Source organism: Pezoporus flaviventris, unplaced genomic scaffold (genome assembly GCF_033815535.1).
Source record: "Pezoporus flaviventris isolate CSIRO_AGI_PZ_B2104156 unplaced genomic scaffold, CSIRO_AGI_Pfla_v1 ptg000007l, whole genome shotgun sequence".
NCBI lineage: Eukaryota > Metazoa > Chordata > Aves > Psittaciformes > Psittacidae > Pezoporus > Pezoporus flaviventris.
Window position 1 is genome coordinate 70250347 of NW_026892555.1, and position 9738 is coordinate 70260084.

The following is a 9738-nucleotide window of genomic DNA, read 5'->3' on the forward strand; positions in this document are numbered from 1 at the left end:
CATCAGACACCTAAAGGCAGTCTTCATGCTTCCACTGTTCTTCAAGTTAATCAGTTGTCTTGAGCAACCTCTCCCCCTCCTCCTTCCCAAAATCGTATCAAACATAACACATCCCAGTCCTCCCAGTTTTATCTATCTCCAGTATGAAAAGCATCTGTTGACACTGGGAATAAAGATTTTTACCCCTTCTACCTAGGAAGGGTAAAATTTAAGATAATAAATCACACTGATCAATAACCAAACCCTGGAAAGGGAGAACAGTATGAAGACACCCAAACTATTAGCGCTTGTTTTGATTACATTTCTGTGGACAGGTCTTTGCAATTAGTGATGCTAGGTCCTGGGGAACTGTAGTAGTCTGCCTGTATGAAAATATTACAGAACCCAGTGCAGTTTTCTGCTGTTGAAATAATTAATCTCTTCCTGCTGTGGAAAAGATTGGTTTCTGAGATGCCAGGAATCAGTTTCTAATTTACATATGTACATGTACTCACAGTCTTTATCCCAAATACTGTAAATCAGCTTAGTACCAGAACTTAGGGATCAAAATTAAAACCTGAAACCATGTAGCTTCATCTCCCAAGAGACTAGCAAGTTGTCAAGCAACGCCCTTCTGGATCAGTTTGGGATTTACACACCCAAAATCTGCTTAAGCTAATTTAAAATTCTCCACATTATCATTTTCAGGCCAGCTGAGCAGGGTTTTTAGATTGGTCCTCACCACTGCTTTACTGAAGTTTAAAAACCAAAATAAATAAGCAAAGCCCAAAAACCCAAACAATAACAAACCAAAACTCAACCACAAAATACCAACCCCCTCAACCTAACCACAAAAACCCAAACCAAAACTAGCTACACAAAAAGCAATCAATCAACCTCTGCTCCCTCCAATATAATCTTGATACAACCTCAAAACTGTGTCTTGCTAATAAACAGGTAGACCAGTGAATAAGAAAGCAGAAAGATGGGCTTGGGTTCACACTCCTTCCTTTTACAAATGAGAACATTGCTGTGAAATCTATGAAAGCTACAATTTCACAGCAAAGTTAGCATTCCTTCTGGGCATTTTATGGGTAGAAACTTGGTTTAAGCCATCACTTAATATTTGCTCCCAGGGGTTTACAAGTACTTTACCATACACCTTTAAAGATACTGGGGAGGAAAGGCACCCTTCCATATGACCCTCCAAGCACAACGCCACATCACCCAGAATTAGGCACACAAGGTAGAGATGAGGTATGACTGCCAAAACAACTCAGCCATTTTTAAACATATGCAAGTCAATTAGTAATCCTGGTTTCAAAGTCACAGACCCAGCACTAGAGTCCTGTGTCCACATGTGCAGTCTCCCTTAACTCAGCCCCCTTCCTCCTACATAGGATCATAGAATACTTAGGGTTGGAAAGAACCTTAATATCACCTAGTTCCAACCCCCCTGCCATGTGTAGGGATGCTTACACCTTTTATCCATTGCACCCATGCAATAGTGCGGACACCTGACATCCCCCGTTATACCCTAGAGTAACCATTTCAGGAATGAGATGCAGACTGAACAGATAATACAGTATTTTCAAATAAATATGATGGTCCAATTACTGGTTTCCACTGATGTGGCTTGGACTTTAAAGTACCTCTATTGTCTGCAGACCAGCTGGGAGTGTCAAGCTTGCAAACAGGGAGGCTATGAACGCGTAACAGAGAAGGAAGAAACAAGCAATACTGCACTCACCAAAATTGCAGTTCTAGGAAAACATGTGGGGGAAAAAATAAATCTCAAAAATAATGTTTCATTTTGACACTTTATTTCAGAACTAGCCTCATTAGTCTTCAGTAGCTCTGAAACATTTCACATTTCAGACAGAAATGTTATTTTTTAGCTCCTTTTATTTTTTTCTTTACTCAGGAAAGCTGAGGTCAGCATATTCAGCTAACTGCCTTACATACACACACACGCTTTTTTTTCCCATTTATTCTTTTAGCAGTAATTGCAAATTCAACCCTTCCTTACCTCTTCCAGATGACCCTTCTGGTACAAGCTGCTCTAACTCCACAGTGATGCCCTGCACCTGAGGTTGCCTGAGGTAATTGAGCAATTCCCAGTACCTTGGATAGTCTTCCCAATCAAATAGCTTACACCAATTCTTTATTATTTTAACTTCTTATGAAAACACCAAGAGCAAAATAACACACAAAAGGAGATAAACCAGGAAATGCACATGGGGTACATAAGAGCAACAAAGAAACAAGTTATATGCAGCAAAACAAATCTTAACCCTCTGTATTCTACTTCTTCCAAGAAACAGCAGGCCCCACAGAAAGATTTAGCTGCCAATGACTCAATAACACTTTTGAATTTATTTAGTTTTGTCCTTCTTGCAATGAAATACTGTCCCCAGTGCATGTATCTTCAGCTACATTCACGCTCTCAGCAGGTTTGTAATACACTGCTTTTACGGCCAGTGATATAAACTTTTTTCCTTCAATACTGTTATTTCAACCAGCTTTTAATACTTGAAGTTCTGAATCCCTTGAAAATGTAGCTTTCTGATTCCTTAAATAGACTCTTAAAAATTACTTGATTCTTATTAAGCCTTTGCACTTACAATGCTCATTAAGAAAGCATTATAGTTCTTATCCTCCTGACTTTGGTGAAGAGTTGCTTAATCATTACTAAGTAATTAACATGCCAGGTAGTTTCAATATTTAATTTCAAACATCTTTGTTCTTAATACAGAAAAGCACCTCATGAAAATGGCATCAAGCTGTCAGTATATGCCACAGAGCATATTTATGAGCAAATGCCGCTGCCATTTGAACTGTGAGCTAATAATTTTACCCTGCAGTTTAGTTAGAAGATAGATACTTTCCTTCAAAAATAAGACGAGCCACATTTAAAAAATAAAACACACATACACCCCAAAACCCCTAAAACACAAAGGAACAGAAGTTCATATTTCAATAGAAAAGTGGATGAAATACATTTTTATATTCACGTATGTTTTGGACACTGATCACAGCCTATCAGATAGCCCTTTCTATCAAGCTACCTTCCATTAATTTCACTTCCAATTTAAAGCAAAGCTTCATACAGATCATTTTGCTGCTGGTTTGGGTTCTTTCAGAGTCAAATCCAGCTTCCTCTGAGCAGGGTGGCATGACTGAAGAGTTAAACAGGTCAACTATAATCTGTCTGATCCAAGATTGCACTTGATTAGTTTGTACTAATCAAATTAATTAGTTTGGCACTAGATTTTAATTTTACCTTCTTCTATTTGGAGAATTAGCATACAAACAATGGGCTGGGGTTTTTTGTTAGTTTTTTTCTTTTTTTTAATTAGGACAAGGATATATAAGATTTCATCACAAAGATTATTATCCCCCACATTTATGTGTGATTTTAAAAAGACGACTAGGAGCAAGTTACGATGTTTAAGTGCTACGTTATTGAACACCTAGGGAAAAACCAAAGAGAATTAGGCAGCTCTGTCTAAAAAAATCAAGGTTATGCCATAAAACTCAAAGTTGACTTCACCTTTTAAAGACCATTTTCCTTTCACCAGCTCCTTATCCTCTTCCAACTTGGTCTCACAGCCTCTTCCAGCTTGGTCTCACAGCCTCTTCCATGAGTGTTCTGCATCTTCTGATCAGTGGTGCCTCAGGACCACTCCCAACCTCAGCAAATCGTCTCAGGGACAAGCATTGCCTCTATGTCCTGACATAAACACAACAGAATTTTAATCTGCAGGAAAGCAGATCACTCTTGGTCATAAGTCCAAAACACTTTTTATAAAAAAGAGGCAGATTTCTGTCTTGTAGAACCCATTTCCTCAGACTAATATATCTATGGGCTGAATTTATACTTAATGTGAAAAGAAAGTTTCTAAGAGGGAAATTTGTCAATCTGGACTACACATATACAAACAAATCCATTCAGAAGTTGTAACTGCTCTGTAAGGTCTAAGTAAGTAACAACAGATGAATTCTTCATTGCTTAATACAGATTTTGGGGTTTTGGGTTTGTTTTGTTTTGTTTGTTTTTTTCTAGTTAAATCTCCTTGGTTCTGCAGGTGATTTAAAATTAAAGGTTTTAAAGCTATCATTTGGAAACAAAGCAAACACTGTCATTGTTTTGCATCAGGGAGTTTTATAGGACTAACGTGTCATCAGCAAGTGAAGAATGTTTGCTTTAAAGCATATCAAATTTAAATTGCAAAGCAGTCTACAAATTGGGGTAAGGAGAACAGACACAAAAAGCATATTAAACTACATTAGGCACCTCATTATTTTATATTTGAAATACAAGTGCAGGTGTTGAGAACTGTATATTTTTAGGAAGCTAAAAATTCAGCACAGAGCTGGAGAAGTACAGTTCTTCTAGGAAACTAAAACTAAAATGGCCCAACAAAAAGTCAGATTAATTTTTTATTCCTTGAGGTAAAATCCTAGACCCAAACAGCAAAACATACTTCATTGGACAGTCTGGACTACAAGACATTCAAAAGCGTTACTGAAATGGAAAAAGTTTAAGATTTCTAGCATTACAGTTTATAGATGGATTAACAGTTGCGCAATTTTACTCTGAGTACACTGAATACTTTTTCAGGGAATAATGGTTCCAAACAGAAATGCAATTCTTGCCACATTTATAACCACCAGTAATAGCTGTGGTTCTGTGCTGACACTTAAAAACCAAAACACAACAACTGGGTTTATTAGGTGTTGAGAGTAAGAGCCTGTAACCATCCAGAAGAATGTGTTACAAAAGAGTTACAAAAAAAAACCAAACAACAAACAACAAAACCCAACCCTCAGAATATGACTGCACAATACTTTATGAATATCTATTGCTTTGTTCACTTCCACACTGACAGTGAATGTGAAATGCATAAGATATGCCTGTAGTAAGAAATTACTGCTTCAATTATTTCTTGATAATGGCATTTGCAAGTCTATCCACGCCTGTTGCATTCCAGTTTAAAAGGTCAGACCTAGGGAAGTTGAGAAACATCAGCAGACACAGACACAACACAGTTAATGACAAAAATACGTAACTAATTCAGATTTGGTCTCTCCTGAATTCTAAATTCTCTCAAGCGAGAGACTGTTTTCCTCAAAAACAGAAAAAAAAAAAAAAAAAGGTGAAAATATTAAGGTCATAAATTACGATCACTTTCTGCAGTAAAGATCCGGGTGACATGCATATTCTTCTTTTCATTCTGTGATAGTGCTTTGGCTAACAAGTAGATTTCGTTTTTTAATTCCAAATCCAGATTGTGTGATTCCTCTCTCAAACTGCCTCGTTTTTAAGTAGCACGATCAAGACTGTTTAAGGTACCACTTGAGCATTTCTGCAACAATCAAAACTACCTTGAGAATAGATTGAAGAAAGGTCAGAATTAATCAGAATTCAGCTTAATCTTCATTATTAATGAATAAAAACAAAAAAAGAAAAAAAGAACCCCCCCCAAACTACCGAATCCACTGCAAAAACATAACACTGAGAAGTTATTAGTTGCGTATCATGAGAGGACCCATCTGCCTGTTCTCCTGGGCTTTGTGGAAGGAAATCAATATTAACTATTTTAACCTGGAAAATTTATTTTCATCAAAAAGTTAAGGTCTACGTACAGCTCTGATATCTGAGGCTGCATTCCATATATCCCATTATTCTTCGATTACAGCTCAAGATGCACACTGCCAGTGGTGTTAGACATTAGCAGCATACAATACAAGTATCCCGCCTACCAGCAGGATAGCAAGTCAGAATGAGCTCTCACACTGTGCTGCTCTTCTGCAACAAACCATTCCCCTCCTGCCAGAAAGCAAGCCTTGGTAGACACCCAGGTTGCACGTTGACATTGTTTGTGGCAGGCAACATTCTTCTGGTTGACAGGCACTTTGTGTTCTCAGCTCCACCAGTTACTGCCCCATTAACTTGCTTGTGAGAAAAGGAGAAAGCAAAAACTCCAGTACAACTTCTGTTCCTTAGCATACGTCTGCAGTTTTAAGCAAAGTTTGTTAAAAAACTATCACTGACCAAGTACTGGCCTTCTATTTCAAACCCAGAATCACTCTAGGCAACTTCAACATCAATCTGCTTTGCATTTTAGCTGAGTATAAACTACTGTAGAACAAGCACCCTTGAGAAGACCAAAGGTTAGCTCCGTGTCTTCAGTTTTATTTTGATAACAGTAACTCAGTACAACTGGCTAGGTGAAAGTCCTTTAGGATCAAAGGTTATAATGGATCCCAAGATAAATCTAAGTAACATGTCATTAGCCTGAAAAAGTCAATCAATATGACAGGATACGCAAAGTGAAAAATTGCACAGAGAACACCTAAGTTAGTCTTTCGTTTATACCAGCCATTAACAAAGCTACCAGAACAGTAACGTCCACTTTGAGGTGTTACAACTCAAAGAAAAGTAGTTGAAGAGGGCTTAACACAGTGGCACAAGACTGTTGAAAGGATTTCGGGGATATATCTGAAAGGAGATAGAATATATATCACCACCTGAAAAAGGAAATGTTTAATACATCTTTGCAAGAGAATGTAAATGACATCTTCTTCCAGTCTAGAATACAAAGGAAAGAAAAAAATTAGTTTAAATTGGAACAAGGGAAATTTAGGTTAACTAAGAAAACCCATTAGCTGAACAATTAAACATTGGAATAGCATTTCCAAGTGTGGTGTTGTAATATCGTCTTTGGGGGTAACTAAACCTGTTAGACAATCATTTAGCTCAGAACAAGTTTGCTTTCTATCTCAGTAACAGCCGAATGCCGGCTTGCAATAGAAACAGCAATGCACATCTTAAGAGCACCTCTTACCAGAGTCTATAACTTTGGCAAAAGAGTTCATTACTGCTTTTTAGCTGCAATTTTATTGAGCATAGCATAGGCTATCTCAGCCTTAAAAACATCAGTGTTGGGATTTTTTTTGTTTTGTTTTTCATTAGGGGTTGTGGTTTCTTTTTTGGAGGGGGGGGTGCATTGTTAGGTTGGGTTTTTTTTGTTTGTTTTGTTTTTTTTTTATGAACTCAGTTTTCTGTAGACTCTAGAGTTAAAAAGAAATCATAATCTTTATTTCACAACTGTACTTATGGGCATGGATTTCTTCTTGTTTTCATTCACAGATCTTTTTGTTCATAGATGGCATGGTAGAGATCCATGAATTTGAAAACTAAATAAGAAAATCCCACCAAACCCAACCCTGTAAGCTTTAATATGCAAACCAAGAAGTCCAGAACGTACTCAGATCTGTGACAATAATTGCTAAGAAACTGGTATGCAAAAGGCATACCACAGACAAAGTTTTCAAAGCAGCTACAAAAAGTAAGAAGTCAAACAACTGCAAGACTTTAATGCTATTTTACAAAGTCAAATAACAGCATTTAAGAAAGAATACTATGTTTTCTTTCTATGAACCTGACTTGTTCAGATTGCATACTTTGGGTGTTTATATCCTTATGTATTTCTTCATAGCATACTCTAACATCCAACATCCATTCTACATATTTCACCAGTCCATTAGAAACAAATATACAAAGATATGAATTTCTAGTTTTGTCTGTTATTGAAAGACAGTTGACCTCTTTCAGATAGTACTTTTCTGCTAAGAAGCAATTAATGCTCAGAGAAGAGATTACAGTCATGTTATTATATGGAGCATCATGTCTTTGAAAGCCCTTCCTAAAGGGAAAAAAAAAAAAAAAATCAAGTGTAGCTTATTTGTTTAGGGGAAGGCATGCTTCTTCCAGGTACCACACAATTTCTACTGTCTGTGGAGACAGTTTTAACTCTGACTGACATGTAATGCGATAATCCACAAGCTTTTTCTCCTCTCAGAAACTGAGAGTCAATATGTAAAAGAGATAAAAACCTTTGCCATTTTAAAATTCCAATACAGTTTAGAGTCTTGTCCACTCAGTCATAGCTCATAGCTGTAGTAACCTTCCTCACAGCACCAACTGAGAAACGTCATCCATCATCCAGAGTGACAAACCATTCTTTAAATATATTTATTATTAACAAGAAACATTGTACACATTTTTCAAAGCACGGTCACTCTATATATCTTACTCAGTTGAATTCACACTTCTTTATCAATTACCCTTGTACTAGACATCCCATGACAAGTGGAAGATGAATGGAAGTAGTAAAGCCAAATTCTATAAACTAGACACAGCACAACACCCTGGTGAAATACATGGAGAAAGATAAAGACATTATTTACTTTTGAAGTTAACAGTAACATTAAAGCAGCACAGCAGAATAGCCATGCGTCCTGAACACACCTTAAATACAAGCCAGCCATGGCATACTTCTGGAGCTCAGTGGTTTCCAGAATGATTTGATATTCATTGCAAGTTTAAATGCTTCTTACAGGGCTGTTGCTATAGGATATACTTGAAGTGAAGCCTTTATCATCTCAAAATGAAGGTTTTTTTTTAAAAAAAAACCACTGTTTTATAAGAAACAAATTATAACATGAAATGGAAGTTTATTCCTAGGAGGTGACAGTGCCTTCAAGACATTACAAAGACATTAAATGACACTTTAGGAACACAGGCTTCCTACAAGAAGGCTCTGCATTTTCATTTAATCTTATTAAGACCTTATGCATTATATGGGTCAGACTGAGATCTTACAATTCAACTTTTTTTGCTCTGCTATTGCATATTGCTCATGGAAACCCACATATAGGCATATGAGTCAAGAAACTTTGTACTATGACCAAGTCATTCACGGAGAATGGTTGCTCATATATGGTGTTTGAATTCCAAAACCATGGATTCATCCACCATGGTAAGCAGAGCCAATGTATCATTTCTTGTCTTTAAACACACATTTTTTTAATTGTTTTTCTGCAATAATAAATTCTTGGTATCAGTGGACTACCACAAGGAAAGCAAATGTATTTAAGAGTAAGAAAAGCCCCAACAACTCAAAAGCATTTGATCTTTCATCTCTTTAGTTACTAGGAACATTACTTTGATAATTACAAATGTCACTATGCACCTATAATATTTATATAAGTGATTTCTATACCTATTATACAAAAGAATATGGTAGGAATGAGATTACTGATGAAGCAACAGCAGTTTAAAGCAAAAGAAGTCCTGAAAATAAGGCATTTAAATTTTCTGGATGGTTATCCCAGATATAATATAGTGAATATGTCAGAATCCAATGTTTGTAAGATAAAATAATGGAAATAAAGAGAACTATTGATTCTGTTCACAAAATAAGCACTTGCACAAGCTCATCTACAACCCACACTCTCCAATGGCAACACTGCCAGACAGATGATAGCATATGAATTTGGGGATTTAATAGGATATAGTTATTTCTACTGTTTTGATGATGTACAAAGGATAGGAAATATGGGAAGGAAGGGGGCAGAGGGCAAGTCCAGATGCAACAGGGGGTAGAAGAATAATCATAATGACACAAAAAAAAAAATTCTAAGTCATCTTTTTTTTATTACACAATTACCATATTCAGAATGAGTTTCAAATCTTTCCCACTTGTTTCACAAAAAGAGCTCTTTAAGCCAGTCCAATTGTTTAGAGCCTACCCAGGATGGTGAAATCTTCACACATGTAAAATTAGAGGGACAGCATCTTTCTTTTGGTATAGTGAGGTCCAGTTGATCAATAGTCTGGCTGCCACTGAACTATTCTCTATTTCCAAGCCAGAACATTACACCGGGGCAGCTGTAGGTCTCCCACCTAGT